Here is a 19,560-nt window from a genome sequence, read left to right as displayed (position 1 = left end):
GCTGATCTAGAATCAAATTGTCGTAATTTTCGAGGCACGTTTTTTCCTTAGACTGTATCCATCTATTACGGAGTTATATCTATCTTTGCAATCATTCAATTTGAGCATACGCACACAAATTATCAGGCAATTCATTAATTATCTCAATTCCACCCCGCTTTTCACCCTCGGGATGATTTTCGGGATAAAAACTATCCTATGTCCTTCTCCGGGACTCAAACTATCTCTATGCCAATTTTTAACTAAATCGGTTCAGCGGTTTAAGCTTGAAGAGGTAACACACGGACAGACAGACAGACTTTCGCATTTATAATATTAGGTACTAGCTTTTGCCCGCGACTTCGTCTGCGTGGACTTAGTAACAGCAGCTAAAGTAAGCAAAGCGCCTGGAAAAATTCTCATAGCAAATTCAATTTGAGCATATTATGCACACAAATTAGCAGGCACTTCATTAATTATCTCAATTCCACCCCGCTTTTTACTTTCTTAAGGGATGATTTTCGGGATAAAAACCCCGAAATGTCCTTCTCAGGGACTCAACCTATCTCTATGCCAAAGTTCATCTAAATCGATTCAGCGGTTTAAGCGTGAAGAGGGAACACACAGACACAGACAGACAGACAGACAGACTTTCGCATTAATAATATTAGTATGGATGGATTTATCGATTTTCATCTTGGATAGGCCCTGGGAACCAATTTGTTGACCGTAGAACGAAGGTAATGTAGGTATTAACCTTATCAATGCCAAGAACTCTAAATAGGAAATATTACGCGAAACTACGTAGGGGGCGCCACTACCACAATTTCTATTGTTTACTAAAAAGGCTAGTGCTGCACTCTGGTGGCAGAACATTGCAGTAATACATTGTCATGGGATAAAGTAAGCTGTCGTCAAAGTAACGTAATTACTTTTTATCAAAAACGCATGAAGACTTTACTTTATTGATATGGACAATTAGTAATTACTCATTAGTATCCATCCCTGATACCAGTCTCTTAGTCTTAAGTAGATATGATTTAATAAATCATGGTATGGGCACTAATTTATGCCATGTTCAGATACGTAAGCAGACAAAAGTCTAAAAAAGCCATTGGCATGGATTGTTTGCTGAAGTTTATTAAAATTACAAGCAGAATATTCTCGTAAGTAGTTATATTAATAAAATACCATGTCAGCTTAAATAACAGAAGATTAAACGAATGAATAAAATAAGTAAGTGTAAATATTCTAATTTCATAATCAAAATAAATATCGAACACCTCACGCTGGAGCAGATGTGAGCACACGTTATCTCCACCAAACAATGAAAATAACGTTAACGTTAAACAAACTAAAAATATCCACTTGAATGCGCACAGCACTATTTATCTTAAAAAAAAAACAAACAGTCAAAAGTATACGTACCGATTCGGAAAACTTCCAAATTCAAATTCACGAAACTGTCACTCACATTGCACTTTTTTTTCTTAATTTTTCTCACAGCAAAGCAAAGGAAATGTAACGATGCCGCTGAGAAAACGCAAACACGCACGAATCGTACAAATCAAGCGTTCGGCAGATTTAATGCTTTATTATTAGGAAGTCACCAACACACATATTTACACAAAAACTCTTAAATTTAAAAATGTACTTAATTAAAAAACTATTGTGCCTTTAGAAGGGCATTAGAATATTATTAAGGGCAATCGCATGAGGAGATTGCGGAAAATTTCAGCCAACGGGAAAATTCGACATCCTCTCTCGACGACTGACCAACCGGCACTGAAATACAGATCCCTATCGTAACGCTTTCAGCAAATCTATAAAAGAAAGTACACAATATCCCTGTCCTTCTCTTACTTATGCATCGTTAATACATCGATCCCGCTCAGATTCATTATCCTTCGTACTTACAAAAGTAGACGAAGGAATTTGCCGAAAAATTAGGATCGCGTGAATTGGAACGCGCGTTATTTGAAACTTTTTTTTTATTGTTAGCGATTGACATTAATTCGAACGGGAGACGAAGGCCGGTTTTCAACGTTTATTAGAAATCATTTTTACACGCTTTTAATTAATTTAACTTCGTATATTTTTTGTTGTTGATTATTGATGTGTACCTACTACTGTGTGCAAATAGGGAAGTTTCCTATACTTAAAATAAATTATTTCACAACGTGCACGAAGTGGTACGTGTCCGAAATTGGCGTTTTGAATACATAGCTACCTGAGTTTAGTGACAAATTAATGAAGGAACTCGCAATAAAATAATCAATGTGTATAGGGTGGATCGCTTTTGATTGAGATAAAAAAAGCGATTTTCAAAATGGCGGGCCTTGGAAATGTTGCTTTTATGGATGGTATAGAAAGGATCGCAATCTCTTATGGCAGAATTGTTGTAAAAGTGACCGCGTTAAGCTTTAAATAATAGTTCCTAATCTCTCCGGTGGCGCTAGTTAGGCTCTGGGACATGAGTATAACATGAACCATATAAGGCAACAAATAAGCCGACCAAATTACGTAGGTTGTTTTTGGTAGTATTTCGGTGTATGGTGGCGCCGCCTAATTACTGTTTTTTGATGGACACTTTTCATACATAGAGATTTGGCTCCTTTATACAGTCTCCATGGTTGCTTTGTTATGAAAGCACTAGACATGCAGAATATAATGATAATTAGTATTTTTCAGCGAAATGGATATTTTTGATATTGCCAGAATATTTTGATATTTATGTTATCTGACGACGCACTCCACGTAAGAGCATTGGCTTTAAGAAGAATGATCAAATCCAGGGGTTTTCTCTTTAAATTCTGAGTTTATAATTACCGAAGTTTAATTTCAATGCTTATGTCTATTAAGACTTGATTAAATTTATTAAATACTTCAGTTATACGTAAATAAACTTTAAAAATACTTTAGTTATTCAATGGTACGTATTTTTATTAGTGAAAATTTGCTATTTCCAAAAATTTTCAGTGCGCTTGCAGTGCTTCGGCTGAAATTTTTAAAAAGTTTGATTACAATGTTTTAATTGTTGTCCTCTAACTCTAATAATAATAATAATAATAATATTGTTTATTTCAAGTTTTAAACTCATACAGTAAAATAAAATAAGGTAACATAAAACTTACTTAATACAATACAATACAATGATGCGGAAGCTATAAATAGATCCTTTGTTAAATTATACCTTAAATAAGTACATAATTATTATTTACCATTTTGGTTCAGGCTAATGCATCTTTCTGCAGTACCACCGTTTCCGAAATATAACAATAGAAATTTCGATCCACCCTAATATGTAAACAGGCCCCAATATAAAGGCCAGCTATACTAAAGGGGCCCACTGACTATCAGTTCGCCGGACGATATCGGCCTGTCAGTTAGAACAAAAATTTGACAATTAGAGTTTTGAATGATTCACGGTTAGTTTCACTAGACTTATATTGACCGGGATATAGACCGTGATTACCTTTTGTATCTTTTGTAACTTTGACACCCACCCGCTATCTTCAGTCACCCGTGAACATGATGCATGTAACTGCGTCGAAATATCGGGAGCTCACAAATAATACAAAAGGTAATCACGGTCTATATCCCGGTCAATATAAGCCTAGAAAAATTTGACAGTTCCGAACAACTGACAGGCCTATATCATCCGGCGAACTGATAGTCAGTGGGCCCCTTAACGTTACCGTTCCGTTCGGACCATAGACATAGTATAATTATACAAGTAGTTATAGATGCGCCACCAAGCGACCGGGTGTAAGAGAAATAATTTATTCCACGAATTAATAAACTAGTGGATGTGAAATGACTCCTATTTAGTATGAAAACCAGTGTCGCTAAACTCACACATTCATAGCCACGTTAAAATACGTCACACACTTACAAAATTGCTCTGATTCGTAGCAACTTTCCATACCAAAAAGTTATTACCGGTGGACATTTCTCGAACGAATATCAACTGTAGGCTACATGAGTGACGGTTTAAATTATAATGTCAAAGCTATATGACATACGACTCTTTCATTATCTCATTCATCTCACAAAAGCTCGCTCAACGTTCACCTAATACAACTACTCAACACCAGATGGCGTTATTTTATAGTTTTAAAATCACTTACTTATTACAGGCGAGAAAAGGGCTAAAAAACCAGTATAAGTAAGGTCTAATTACGCATGGTTTGTTACGGATCTCACGGTCACGTTACACTGGTGTTTTCGAGATCTCTACACGCCTGCGAGTAGCTAACCGTTGGAACATCGTTCCATTCGATATAGGTAGGGGACAGTGTAATCGGAGTGTTTTATCGATATTTGTGTGTTCAGTTAGGTATTGATATTTCATTACCGTATGTACACATACACATATACACATTTAGATGATACTTTATTTATGATTATAATATAGGTAGTGATAATCGTGATTGTATGAAAAATAATATGTAGTACAGTACAACAAATATCTAACTAGAAATTTGTTTCTTATTAATTGACCAACTAGGTTGTTAATGTGAACATTAAATATATCTTAAAGTCAAACAGATAAAATCATAGTTCTTTAAAGGTCTATTAACTCGGTATTGCTGTTATTTTGTGATCACAAATCTGCAATTACTTACATAGGTAAGTATTCGTCTTTAACAATATATTTACTTGTAGCAGCATTTAAGGCCAATCTAGACGGGACAACCTGATTAAATTGTCAAATTAATTGTATGGTGTGAAAGCATACATGAAACTGGCTCATCGATCCCACTTGATTTGATTGTAAGATTGTGACCTATCAAATCAGGAAGGGGGGCGGCAAAATTCCAATATTTCACGCTAGTTTGCGTGGTACGGAACACTTTTTATTAATTAAGTGAGCCCGAATGTCACTAATAATTACTAAATTAGTAACTAAGTTTTAGGCGTGTGGACGCTAGATGAGATGTATGGCAATTTTATCCCCAGAAATCTTTCTCTAAGAAATGCTCCTAGCAAATGGTGCTATATTTTAGCGGAAACTAATTTTCTTGCTCAGTAGCATTGACCCATTTATTTTTAATATCGGCATCTTGTGGTAACCTACAATAATTAATAATAAAGAAATAGAAAATATAAAACGTTTATTCATGGCACATTGCATGCATTGTACGCATAAGTGCATTAAGTACCTAGTCTAATTATATTAACGATGAAAATATGATAGGTGTAAAAAACAAAAACTTATATAAAGGAATACGAAGGTTTGAAAGGTTGCCATGAAATGACCCCGACTTAACTTAGTGCTTGATGACCAGAGCTGCCATATTTACTAAGACATTGATTATCCCAAATAATAATTAGAAACGTGTCCAAAATAATAATTTATTACCGAACTACCAAACATCAAACTTGAAATATCGTAACTTTAACTTTATCGATATAAATATCGACATTGCGCAGCATCTGAGTAGCGAAGTTATTTGACATTTAGGATAGCGAATATTCCAGATAAACGTAAAGAATAGTGACAAAGGATTGTGAACTCTAAGTTCTAACTGATAAAATATAGATTTACTTAACGAACATTCGTAAATAATGCAATAGAAACAGATTTTTCGTATTTATCGGATTATATTTAAATAAATAACCACCGGTGATAGGAAATACCTCCACGTGAAAGATTTTTTAAACCGCTGTGATTTCTGCAGCTTAATACTGCACAATACGGCATTTTAAATTTAATTATCAATTTTTGTTAGACGAGCGTACGTACGACGTGAATGTCATTCGAGCATGAAGTTTACACAACAACTGAGCATAGTCTGTGCATAAAGTGAGTCGGTCGCTACTAACTGTCGGATAGACGGGAACGCCCACTTGCCATCTCCATGCTACTCCGTGATTTATTCATATAAAATTTGGGCAGCATAGGATTTTATCTCTTTCACTCTTATCAATTTCGGTATTTCGCCATCGCCTCCTACCTATGATGCCACCCGCGGTCGGTGATAAGATAAGGATAAAGCATGGCACTATTTTCTCTTTCCTTTATAGGAATCGCAATAAGACTATCTTTCTCTATCAAAGAGTGTCAGGCCCTTGGTTCGGACAAAGACCTATGTAGGTTCGGATTTAGACTACACCAGCATTACTGCAGCCGTATGAGCCGTACCGTAATGTCGCGCTGCAATACTGTTGCAGTGATATAGCCGACAGGGCCGAATCCAGGGTAGAGCTAGTGGAGCGGCCGCTCTAGGCGCCGGATGGCAAGGGGGGCGCCAAAATGGCAAAGGAGAAAAAAAAATCGTTTTAAAAGACGCGAGTGTGACGCGGGCCCAAAATACGGTTCGTTTTGCTTTTGGATTAAAAGCTTCAACGAAGGGCGCCAAAACCCGATTTCGCTCTACCCTGATCAAGGACTCGGGCCGGCACTGACAGCCGATCGGCTGTATCCCTGCAACAGTATTGCACTGCTTTGCTGCTGCAAACGTCGAAAAGGTCATTTGATCGAACTGTACCTTTATCCCACAGCCACATAACTATATTGACATTTGTAGTTTATTGTTCTTTGGATTATGCATATCAATAACATGTTTTTTATACCTAAACGATCGCAACGCCATCTGCGTTCCTTAATATTTTATTAGAAACATCTCGAGCAATAAGATATCAGCGCGCGCAGCATGGTTTCCATTTTTATCGCCTGTCACTATACCCGTCACTTACATACTTGTTAGAACGTGACAGGCATGGTGACGCCGCTGCAGAAGATGGTACAGTCGACAATAAAAGTATGTATAAGGGTGTTATACAACCAAAATCGACGATCTTCTTTGAATGTCATTAGGTATTAAATTGAAAAGGACGTTATTATTATGCAATAATATTTTAATAATAATAAGAGATTTGTTCTAACAACAGTTTATCTTTATGATGACCGTATTGCACGCATCATAGAGGGTTTATGATTATGTGTGTAGATAAAATGTCATTCTGACAGATTGTTTCGTTCAGTATCAATCATTTTTTAACTGCTTCGTTTGTTCTCGGTTTATTTTAATAAGTTGTTTGTCGGTTTTATATTAGGGGCCATATGGTTGTTTTTGGGTTAATGGCAAATTTGTGGCAAATTAAACATGGACGGCGTTTGCGGCAGTTTCGATTTATGAATATTTATAAACATTGTTAGGAATCTACTGAATACTAGGTAAAGTCTAAAATTAGCCAGTGAAGTTTGAACCTATAATGTAGGAAATATAGTTTATTTTATCTTGAAATAAGACTAAGTATGAAAAACGGATTATATCGCGTATATTGAATCTGGGGGCACGGCCGTGCCCCCGCCAAGACAAGACAAAGGGCAAAAGGCAGTGCATATCTTTTCTCGGCACGTTTCGCCGTATTTTCGAACTCTCGTAGCTTCATCTTGGACAATGCTAGAGAGCTGTAATTTTTTGTATACCATGTACTCAGTAGACTTATCAAAAACACCAAGTTTTATTAATCTACCTATTATACTTTAAATTTTATAGTACCTTAATTTTCACTGTCCGAAACACATGAAATTCGCGTCATAGAAAATACAGACTACTTCCTGAAGTCTTAGAAGGCTGAAATTTGGCATGTAGGGATGCAGACACATATGGTGACCAGAAATCTGTAACTTTCGCCCTGCAACCCCTTCAAATAGGGGTACCTAAAAATACCTCTAATCCTGAAAACATTGGTTCCTGAAGTCCTAGAATCGTGAAATTTTGTGTGGTAGCAGTGATCGGAATGCTAATACAAAAACAACAGTAAAAAAAAAAAGTTTTCGAAGTACCGATTTGAACCAGGTTCACGTAAACCAGCCAAATAGCGCCCTCTATATTGGCACTGTTTCTTGTCGTAAACTTTTCAAAACCTTACTTCAAACACAAGCGCTGGTGGCCTAGCGGTAAGAGCGTGCGACTTTCAATCCGGAGGTCGCGGGTTCAAACCCCGGCCCGGCTTAATGTTAACAGAAGGCTGGTTGAAAAAAGTGATCGTATCTACATACATGTAGAAGCTTATATAGCTAAGTGCAGTGCCAGACTATGACACTACGGATTGGTAATGAACTATTACATATAATGACATAGCTAAACTAAGCTCATAGAGTACTTCTGCAAGTACACAAGAGTTTCGGTAGATGTCACCTTAATTAGATTAGTTATTATATCATAGAATTGAGAAACTTAATCTATCTAGATTAGGTAAGTATTAGGTATTTGCTTTGGTATTTGTATGGACTAATACCTACTTATTGTACCTTGTTAAGATAGGTTTAACAGTCGCTTTTCCGGAAAGGAAAACATCGCGAGGAAACGGAACTAATCCTTATAATGGCAGTCGCTTTCGTAAAAAATTGTACCTTGTAGTTGCCAAGCGGACCCCAGGCTCCCATGAGCCGTGGCGTGGCTAAAAATGTCGGGATAACGCGAGGAAGATGATGAACTTTAAGCACAAGGGAGGTTCTGTGAGCTGTACAACCTCGCGAACAAAGCCTAAATAAGTGTAGCCTATTAGAAAAAAAAAACTGTATTGATACAAAAATTATTTTACCGAACTTGATTAGCAGTTAAATTGTCTGAACGCGAAGGCCGATGGCGAGCACTTCGCAAGTAGGTGTTTGTGGAAGTCGCAAGAACCATGCATGCATACACTTGCAGGTACTAAAGTTTTGTGTTTGAACACTACAGAAGCGCGTCTCTCTTGGTCACTTCTGACCTTAATATCTTCGCGGAGCTCGACCTTCGGCCAAACCGTTCGCCATGAAGATTCTTAGAGACGTTGCGGGTAGCGTGTACCTGTCATACGCCCCGGGCATACGGCCTTCAGTAGCCAAAATGGCAAAAACGGAATCCTTACAGTTTTGTTTAGTCCGTCTGTCCGTCCGGTCTTGCGTCTATCTGTCCATATGTGACAGCCATTTTGGAACATTATGTGTATTTTGTGAGCAGACTATGATCAGTTGTTTTATAAACTACATTACATACTCGACTGACGACGTTCATGTGACTCGTATTCTCACGTAACAAAATATTGTTAATTAAATTAAATTTTCCGTATTGTGCTGCACAATTTATTTGTGCAGTATTCAGCGAAAGGTGAATATATGTAGTCATATCATAATAGGAAGTTTGCAGGCACATACGACTTTTTGTTTTCGGATGTCACAGTACCATCAAACAGTTCCAACGGTTTAGAAACTCGCATGCGTGTAGAGATCTCGAAACACCAGAGTAACGCGACCGTAAGATCCGTAACAATGTATGCATATTCGGAGAGCTCATTTATATACCGGTTTCTTTACCTCTTGACTCGCGTGTGATAAGTGAGCTATTTTAATATTTCTTAAATAAATTCTGCTCACAAAATTTCCCGAAAATAAGTTGAGTAATACGTACGACTTACACAGAAGAAAAGTCGGAGACTAGAAAATATTTTTGCCCAACTGTAACGAATACCTACGCTTAGCTCGCACTTCGCACTCGCTAAATTCAAATTTTAATTTAAAAAATACATGTCTGGGGATCAAACTCGAATCGTCGCACTACAAAGCCGCGGTTTTCCAACAGCACTGCGATAGCACGTACGTACCCACACAAAATTCACAAAAATCGGTTGAGTGAGCTGAATCGGAGACCTTAACTAACGCTTGGGTCATTAAAAACCATTCCGATTATGATAATAATGCTTTAAAATTTCTAGAAACTTACAATTTATAATACATAAAATTCCTGACTTATAATTTATATAGGCTCTACATAGATGGCGCTAGCAATACGTAACTTTTATAAAATCTAATGTTAAAATATTTTAGAATTATGCCTGCTTATATATGATCCTGTATTATCGTAGATTCTATAAACGAATAAGTCATTTCTAGCTGGTATATCAACTCTTACAAAAATGAATGAAATCCTACCAAAAACATTTCATGTAAACTGTTGCCAAGACTGGGCGCATAAAGCTTTTACACTCAAAAGCTATCAGATCCCGTAGTAGGTACCAAGAGTTTTCTCTGTAAGTCCTAACTTTATTAGCTCTAACTGTATAAAGCCAACATCTTGGTCAAACGTACAGTACGGCTTGGCCGCTTCGTTGCTGTCAAATGTACAAATTGGACAATCCCTTAATGACACTCAGAATTTGAAAGACTTGTGTAACTACTTTGTACAACAAGTCCACCGAGTGAGTGTTTATGTGACTGCAACGAATCGGCCAAGCCGTACTGTACGTTTGACCAAGATGTTGGCTTTATACAGTTAGAGCTAATAAAGTTAGGACTTACAGAATAAAAGTCTTTATGCGCCCAGTCTTGGCAACACTTTACATGAAATGTTTTTGGTAGGATTTATAATACATCCCGACGTTTCGAACCCTTTACAGCGTTCGTGGTCAACGGGTGACTGAGAAAAAGCTACAAAGTGCAAAATACCCACATACAAAAATAATGAACCATCATAAACTATAAACTTTAATATTGTCTTCGGTTACCGCGATAGTTACTCATGAAATAAAACTATGAAAACGCCGGTCCCATATTGGGATTAAATTGGGATATTGGGTATTAAATCTTCTCGGGTCCGTGTGGTGTAGGGTTGGAGCCGGCGTAGTTTTTATCGCGTATATATATCTTTACTTGAAAATAATTGTAGTGTATAACTAGCCTTATGAACCGATTTTGCATGTACAACCCAGCCTTAAAGTTTATAGTCTATGATTGTTCATTATTTTAGTATGTGGGTATTTTTGCACTTTGTAATTTTTCCTCAGTCACCCGTTGACCACGAACGCTGTAAAGGGTTCGAAACGTCGTGATGTATTATAAATTCAATATACGCGATATAATCCGTTTCCATAGTTTTATTTTATAAACTTTAAGGCTGGTTGGCAAAATCGGTTCATAAGGCTAGTTATACAATACAACTATTTTCAAGTAAAGATATATATATATATACGCGATAAAGCTACGCCGGCTCTAACCCTACACCTCAGACCCGAGAAGATTTAATTCCCTCCTAAATTGTAGGCGGGTATTGCGAGGGTGCCTACCGTAGGTTCAACGCCGATTAATCGGTCATAGACCACAGAGCAACATAGACCTACTTGCATATACATAAAGTTCAATTTCACTTTTGACACTTCGGTGACGTGGCGTCTAGATGACTGCTTTTGTGTTTGACACGGCGTCGAAAAGGTTAATACTAGAAACAAAAGTATGACCATTGGGCATAGACATAGTATATACAACCCATTGGGCGAGGTTTTTGACAGAGGCTTAGAGGATATAACCAAACGGAGTAGCCATTAACAGGCGTTCCGCTCTGTCGAAAATAGGCGGCCAATTGTCAAACACAATGTATGGACGTTTATCTGACATGGCTATTTTGACGTTACGTATACATTTGACGTGCCCCTCCCCCACAAAAATCGGCACTGTTTTGTACAGAAAATTACAGACAAGGCGTCTCCGTTTGGTTATATCCTCTAAGGACAGAGGGGTAATAAAAGCTCGTAAAGGCGACTCCGGTTGTTAAATTCTCTAAGGTATTGCTGACTGTACATTAACAGAAATGCTAATGTATCTGAGAAAGAAGGACCACCAAAAAATATTAACTTAAGGTTTTTTTTATGAGCAAAAGTATCGGAAATAATAAAACGAAATGCAAATGGAACAGCTTTAAGTTAACTTTGTTTTGCGAAAATTGACAATCTTTTGTCAATACACTTATGCTTTATACGTTTGAGTTAAGGTTGAAATTTGTATGGATATCATTTCATCAAGTGCAGAATACAGCAGGATCTCATTAATACCGTATTGGGACTTCCGACTTGGGTCTGGCAGTGTTATTACCATTGGTTCTGCGAAAGAGGGCAGTTTTCAAAACGTTTCAGACTCACACAACGCAAACCTAGCCGCCGCCATCCAATCTAAATATGCTCAGACAGTGGGGGGACACTCCTCCTTTCGGGCAAACTCGGCTCCGTTCGGCTCGGCATCGCTCCGAGCATTTATTAAGGGCTCTCCACACTCATGCGCGAATCGCGGCGCGAAGCCGCGAACGCGAGTGTGGAGCCTAGTTCGCTGATTAACGAAAAAAAATTGGCTATTTCATACATTTTGGCTGGTTCATTTTCTATGGGAGGGTAACTTTTTTTTTGCGATTTCGTGGTTGGTCCCATAGTAAAAGTTGCTCAGTATAATCCCAAAATCTCTCTGGCAACGGGAATGCAAATATTTTTTGGCCACCCTGTATAGGTAGGTACAAAATTTGTACCTAGTACCATAGAGTAACTTATACTAGAGCGGTACTGTCATAGTAAATTTTGTAACCCCAGTAAATTCACTGCCATCTGTCGACACACTTTAAAACTAAAAATGTAGATTTATAAAAATACGATAGAATGTATTTAAATATAGATAAATGTTTTTTTTTTATTTGCATTAATTATTTTTATGATTTTGACACATGTTCTTTCACTGATATGCGTTAAAATTGTTAAATAACAAACGAAACCGTCAACGCCATCTATTCGACTGTAGGCCAAAACTAGTAGCGCCCTCTGAACGAGAATCAAATTTTCTTGATTTTCGAGGCACGTTTTTTCCTTAGACTGTATATAGCTATTACGGAGTTTTATCTATCTTTGCTAGTACAAAACAAGCGGGGCGGTAGGATTACCAGAAATCCGAAAATGTTTTTTTATTTGTTGTTCTTTTTTTATAATATAACTAATGAAATTATATGTACGTATGTAAATGTATGTATTATGAAGCTTCTTAGTATAAAGGATGACTCACGTTAGACCCGGCCGGGCCCGGGCCGAGGCGTCCGACACGTCTCACACGTCATTTTCTATGACGGTTGATCGGTGATCACGTGGTGCTTTCCATAGAAAACGAAGCGCCGGTAGCTCCGGCCCGGCCCCGGTCCGGTCTAGCTTGAGTTCAATAAAGGTAATACACAAAAAAAAACTTCGCCCGCACTCGCCGAGAGACACAAACGACTCCCTTGAGAGCCAATTATCTAGCCATTTGATGGAGTATATCTTTGCATATCAAATTTAAAATCCGGACTTTATTTCACAGCTTGAAAAAAATTTCGTTGAAAATAAATACTTACCTAATAGACGGATGGAAAATAAAACAGTGCACATAGCATAGCAGTAACCAGCTAATCACTACATAGTATAAAACAAAGTCGCTTCCTGCTGTCTGTCTGTCCCTATGTATGCTTAGATCTTTAAAACTACGCAACGGATTTTAATGCGGTTTTTTAAATAGAATGATTCAAGAGGAAGGTTTATATGTAGTACATCAGCATTACACCCGTGCGAAGCCGGGGCGGGTCGCTACTGTCGCTAGTTATAATATAAACAAATTGTCGCATTTCTGAATGCAGAAGGCGGTTTATAAAACTGCATATAAGCCTTCAACAATCTCCTTCAATACGCTTTTCCCTTCCCCTTCTTGAGAATCCAGTACAGTATTGTCAAATTTACATACCAATTCGACCATAGAAATACTTATATAGTATATAGGTTTGATAACACCCCAAGATAAAGAGCTCTCCTCTTTTAAATGAATTAAAAACGAGAGCCGGGAGTAATAATATTATCAGAATTAAAACATAATTTACAGTATTTTAATTCCTTAGAATTTCAGGTAAGCTTTAGACGTTACAGGTACAAACAAAACTTTGTTGCAACTGCCTCATTATATTTCCGAAAGTTAAGGTGGCTACAACGTATTTGATTTCTGGTTTTGACGTAAATGGCCTATACTATTAGATACTCTTAACTTTTGGGTAGAAAAGTTATACAGAAAAGACAAATAGGAACTTGAATATCTGTATTACCTATACAAACTTGACGACCATAGGTATAGTCTACATCTTCTAAAATGATTTTTTCCCCTCACTAGGTCGGAAAGCCGTCTTTTATCCTTTAAAACAAGCGGGTAAAAACGCATTTTATCCACTAGTGGGGAAAGTAATTTGACCTTGAATGGAGCATGTTTAAGTAGCTTGACAGATAATATTGTCTTCGGTTACCGCGATAGTTACTCATGAAATAAAACTATGAAAACGGATTATATCGCGTATATTGAATTTATAATACATCCCATTTATGTATTATAAATTCAATATACGCGATATAATCCGTTTTCATAGTTTTATACCTTGACAGATAACAAAACGTAAAACGCTCATAATAATGGTTCGTTCGATATTAATTATCATTAAATAAATGGTTTGAGAATCTAATAAAAAATACCAAATTTACCTTTATTTAATAATTTTAAGTCATAAACCTTAAAATTCCATAAAAAACGTTACATTTTTTTATAATGATGTTAAAGATAATTCTGAACGCACAAGTTGAGTCGATGCAATTTAAAAACGCATCGTTGACATTTCATACGTCAGAACTGAAATGTCAACATTGTCAACAAAATTTTTACTTAAAAGCACTTCTCCTTCTCACCGACTCACGTAAAAACAGAATTTCCAGTGTTTTCTGTTATAATATCGTACAAAAATAAGTGATTCCAGTGATGAAGATGATCTAACGCCTGTGGATGTTGCACTTTCCTCGCTATAGTGAGGTGAAAAGTTTTGTGTTACACACGGGTGCAAATGTATTTTACTTCTTGTGTGTTGAAACACTCGCGGGTAAAATACAACTTTGCACCCTTGTATAACAAATAACTATTACGCTTAAGACGGTAATCTGTTAAACAAAAGCCATTGATCCTTTTGTGGGAGCGTTCGGCGGTTATTTAACAGATGACCGTCTTAAGCGTAAACATCATTTGAGAAGATGCAGACTATATATACATACTAAGACCCGATGAGACGGGGTCGTTAAGAGGCAAGAGTCGGACTGTTTTGCCTTGTTTGATATTTTTTTAGAGCGATAGAGCACTTCAAACATCCCAATAACGGCCTAATTGACTAGGCCGCAAAGAAAAGCATGGTATTCAAAACACCAATTAGCCCAAAAAGCAAAACAGTCATTTCATTTCATTTCATGTGCTAGGCCTACTGGTGGGGTATCAAATGAAATAAGGGACTAAGTTTCACGTTCTGAATAATTTTTTTCACTTTTGCACTTGACTCTCTTGCAGATGATTTTGATTCAGGACAGTTCTTATACTCGAAATTTAACTATCGTCAGACATATTTCAAAATACTCCCGACGAGTCCGAAGCATGTCGCCAAAAGCGACTATACTAGTGAGTGGAACCGTAGTGATCTAAATAGTTCTTATACTGTTCCGAATAAATATATTGTGCAATTATACGGGCAGGGTAATGTTAATGCTGAACGAATGAGAAGCGGAAGTGAATGGGAAGTGAGTGAATGGAAATAATGGACGATAATCGACGAAGACGGCAGATAATTTTTGTGAGTATAATGGCAAGAACTTAAAAATACTCGTGAGCATTAAAAAAGGTCACAGAGCAAGGAATGTTTTATTACTTAAATGTTACATTGCTAAATAAATTAACGCACTAAACTTTAAAAAAAACTACAAAAATATAACTAACTGCTACTCTATACACAGTGGCTAAAAATAAGTGCATTCCCGTTGCCAGGGAGGTTTTGGGATTATACTAAGCAACTTTTATTATGGGACCAACCACGAAATGGCGAAAAAAAAATGACTGTTACTGTAATAATAACTGTACCTAATAATCTATCTTATTTCAATCAAATTGTGACGTATAATATGTAATAATATTATAAATAAATGAGTAGGTATATAGGTAAGTATAATGCGGAGTCTGTTTAGTAGTCATACGCTACATAGTTATATTGTATGCAAGGGGTTATGTGTTAGATCCGCCTGCAGCAAAGATAAACAAGGTTAAATGGTTAAACGTAGAATTTTGTATGCAAACTGGGTTAACTAGTTTACCTTACTATGTTGTTCACGAAGCTTACGTAGTGTCTTACCACAGAATAAGTAATAGTATTATCATACAGAAGGGCTACGCCCTGCCCCGCCCCGACTCGAATTACCTCGCCCCGCGACACCAGATTGACGGACGTTTGCCGGCCGCTCAGTACTATTTTTAAGCAACTTACTCACACAATAACGCATGACGCGTGTACAGACGTGCCGTTCACACATAGAAACGCAAGTGATTTTTGATGTATAGCGTGTCCGCCCTGCGTGTGAGCGTGTACGTAAGCGAGCAACTCACGAACGCAAAGCGTAGCGGCGCGGCGGGCTCACGGCGTTCGTGTTCGCAACGAGATCGCCCACGTAGGGCACTTACTGTCAAAGGATTGATTCACCCCGCGCCGCATCGCTTCGCTTCGCATTCGCGTGTTGTTCGCCTACGTAGTACGCTGCGTTAGAGAGCATCAGCTTAAGTCACACGAACCTAGCCGACTTTCGGGCATTCTCGGCTCCTTTCGGCTCAGCATTGCTACGAGAAATTATTAGGGTTGGCACAACTTGACGCCCCTTTGCGTGCACAACCACAAAAAAATGACTTGAATTAAACAACCCTACATTGCCGAAAGGGATAGTGCGAATAGTGCGATACATTTGAAAGGGACATCATGATTCGTCCGTGAATCGCTGTCAAACTTCGGTTTTGTAGGAAGCATGTAGGAAGTTTATTTTCTGTACGGTAGTATTATAGACCTACTTGTAATATTATTACTTATTCTGTGGTTACGCACTCATTATAAATCGATTTGCTTGAAATTGTAATACAAATACAATGGAGAGAGTAGAAGTTTTGCATGTAAAATGTTTACTCGCTCAATATTTTAGGGTTCCGTACCCAAAGGGTAAAAACGGGACCCTATTACTAAGACTCCCCTGTCCGTCTGTCTGTCTGTCACCAGGCTGTATCTCATGAAACGTGATCGCTTGACAGTTAAAATTTTCACAGATGATGTATTTCTGTTGCCGCTATAACAACAAATACTAAAAAGTACGGAACCCTCGGTGGGCGAATCCGACTCGCACTTGTCCGGTTTTTTGTATTACCTACAATTCCTGCAACGAAAACTAAAACAGTCGACTAGTCGAGATAATTATGGATGGTATAGAAAGGATCGCAATCTCTTATGGCAGAATTGTTGTAAAAGTGACCGCGTTAAGCTTTAAATTTAGTTCCTAATCTCTCCGGTGGCGCTAGTTAGGCTCTGGGACATGAATATATGGTATAACATGAACCATATAAGGCAACAAATAACCCGACCAAATTACGTAGGTTGTTTTTGGTAGTATTTCGGTGTATGGTGGCGCCGCCTAATTACTGTTTTTTGATGGACACTTTTCATACATAGAGATTTGGCTCCTTTATACAGTGTCCATGGAGATAATATCACCTTATTACTCTATACTCTATGGTACTCTCTGTGAACAATATTCTTCGCATACCGTTATTTTAGGAGATTGGCCGTCCCTCCGCTCCGTCCCCCTGGAAATCAGCAGAAGCGAACGTTGCAAAACCAATCGATCTGAGCTGCACCGCACGCTTCGACTACGACACTACGACTCAGGTAGCATTTATAAAATACGTCATTATGACGTCCGTTACGTCATAATGACATCATAAAGACCTCATTATGACGTCGCTGCTACCTGGGGACCCTTTACGACCGATTCCATATAATCCTGCAAATTACTCTTTTTTTTTTATCCTCGAGTAAATTGTCTTTTCGAGCTCAGACCGGATACGGATCGAATCTGCAGACATTAGCGACACGTTTGAGTAGTAAATACCGCAGGTCTGTCACATCCATAGACATAGTATATATATATATACAAGTATAGTTGGTCAAGCAAATCTTGTCAGTAAATAGGAACAAAGAAAACTATACTCATCCTTTTCTTTTGGGTGCTAGTACTAGTGTAAGACAAAGATAGTATGATTCTCTCTGTCTATGTTTTAAAATGAGACAGTCCCTTGACAAACTATAGTTATAGACGCGCCACCGAGCGACCGGGGGTAAGAGACAGAATATTCATATAAAATTTGAACAGCATAGGATTTTTTCTCTTTCACTCTTATCACCCGTGATAGCTAGACAGTTGAAATTTTCACAGATGATGTATTTCTGTTGCCGCTATAACAACAAATACTAAAAACAGAATAAAATAAATAAGTATTTAAGTGGGGCTCCCATACAACAAAAGTGATTTTTTTGACGTTTTTTGCGTACGGAACACTTCGTGCGCGAGTCCGACTCGCACTTGGCCGGTTTATTTGTGTAAGTATTTTTAGTTCATTTGTGTTTACACCAAATCAAATATTTATATTACCTATATTCTCTTATAAACCATCGTCTTCTCCCTCATAGTGCCAACATTTCGTACCTTCCATGCCATTGGGAGGTCGGTTGTCCTAACTCGTGATGGTAAATAAGACTAACAATAATTTATTTCGTCGTCGTCCATTAAAGTATTTGATGATTCCCATTTATAATTAATATGTAAATAAATAATGATTAATAAATTAAATACAGTTTGTCAAAGGACTGCCTCATTTCAAACATAGACAGAGAGAATCATACTATATTTGTCTTACTTGACTAGCCTAAGTCATTACATTTCTTATTTATTGACAATTTGGTTTGACCAACTATAGTGTGTCAAAGGACTGTCTCATTTCAAACATACACAGAGAGACTTATACTATCTTTGACTTACACTAGTACTGGTGCCACCCCTGTATAGAAGTTTGTATGCAGCTTGGCGCCTTTTCTCTGCAGCTGTCCGTACTAGCACCCAAAAGAAAAGGATGAGTATAGTTTTTTTTTGTTTTTATTTACTACCAATTTGATTTGACCAACTATATATATTAAAAGTTTTACACATATTACATAAAATGATTAATTGATAACTTGGTTTAACTTTCGATGACTACGTAAAAAGAAACGTATACGTCACTTTGACATATGACACATATTTTTTGTGTTACCAGTACTACAAAACATTTTGTATGTTTTAAGGTTTTATTTATCAGTAAATTAATATTATTCAGCTGGAAAACATAGTTGTATTGTATCCAATTAATCAGCAATGTTACATAATAATGCGGCCACATATTGTCAGGTGATAACCACAACTCACTAATTACTAAAAAAATATTAAACAAAAATGAACGTTATTTAGATATTTATACGGTTCACTATGGCTTGTGGCACTTGTGGTGGCAATTAGTTAGTGTTGGTTGTCACCTGACAATATATTTACTTTTATGTTTATTATATATTTATATTTACTTTTATTTAACTACCTACCTACTAGTGCTTGCTTTAGAAAGGCGTCGTAAAATGTTCTAATAAACTAATTAAGACAACAAAACAATTTTGTTTCTTAACAAAATAGTTTTTTTTATAATAATTAATAAAAATAAACTAGTAGTAGTTGATCGAAGCGTATTTCATCGCAAATTTTTCGAGGGATTTTATGGTTTTTGTTATAGTAACATTAACTGAAATGTCACTGTCAGTCGACTGAAGGACTTGTATCCATGGTCATGAAATAAATTAAAAAAAAAATGTCACTGTCAGTGGTAATGTCATTGTCATTGTCATGTCATGT

The 19,560-nt window shown here is 37.2% G+C and overlaps 1 protein-coding gene across 2 annotated transcripts in view; it reads right to left on the bottom strand.

Annotated features, from left to right (window-relative positions):
* The window catches only part of LOC134752804 (diacylglycerol kinase 1), a 171,514-nt gene extending 169,450 nt beyond the window's left edge, over positions 1-2,064 (bottom strand). For both annotated transcript variants that reach the window (XM_063688538.1, XM_063688534.1), the window contains exon 1: positions 1,408-2,064. The gene's annotated coding sequence lies outside the window, so the exon portion shown is untranslated. The remainder of the gene's footprint in view (positions 1-1,407) is intronic.
* Between the last annotated feature and the right edge of the window lie 17,496 nt (positions 2,065-19,560).

Source organism: Cydia strobilella, chromosome 25 (genome assembly GCF_947568885.1).
Source record: "Cydia strobilella chromosome 25, ilCydStro3.1, whole genome shotgun sequence".
NCBI classification, from domain to species: domain Eukaryota; kingdom Metazoa; phylum Arthropoda; class Insecta; order Lepidoptera; family Tortricidae; genus Cydia; species Cydia strobilella.
This window is presented reverse-complemented; position numbering and strand designations above follow the sequence as displayed.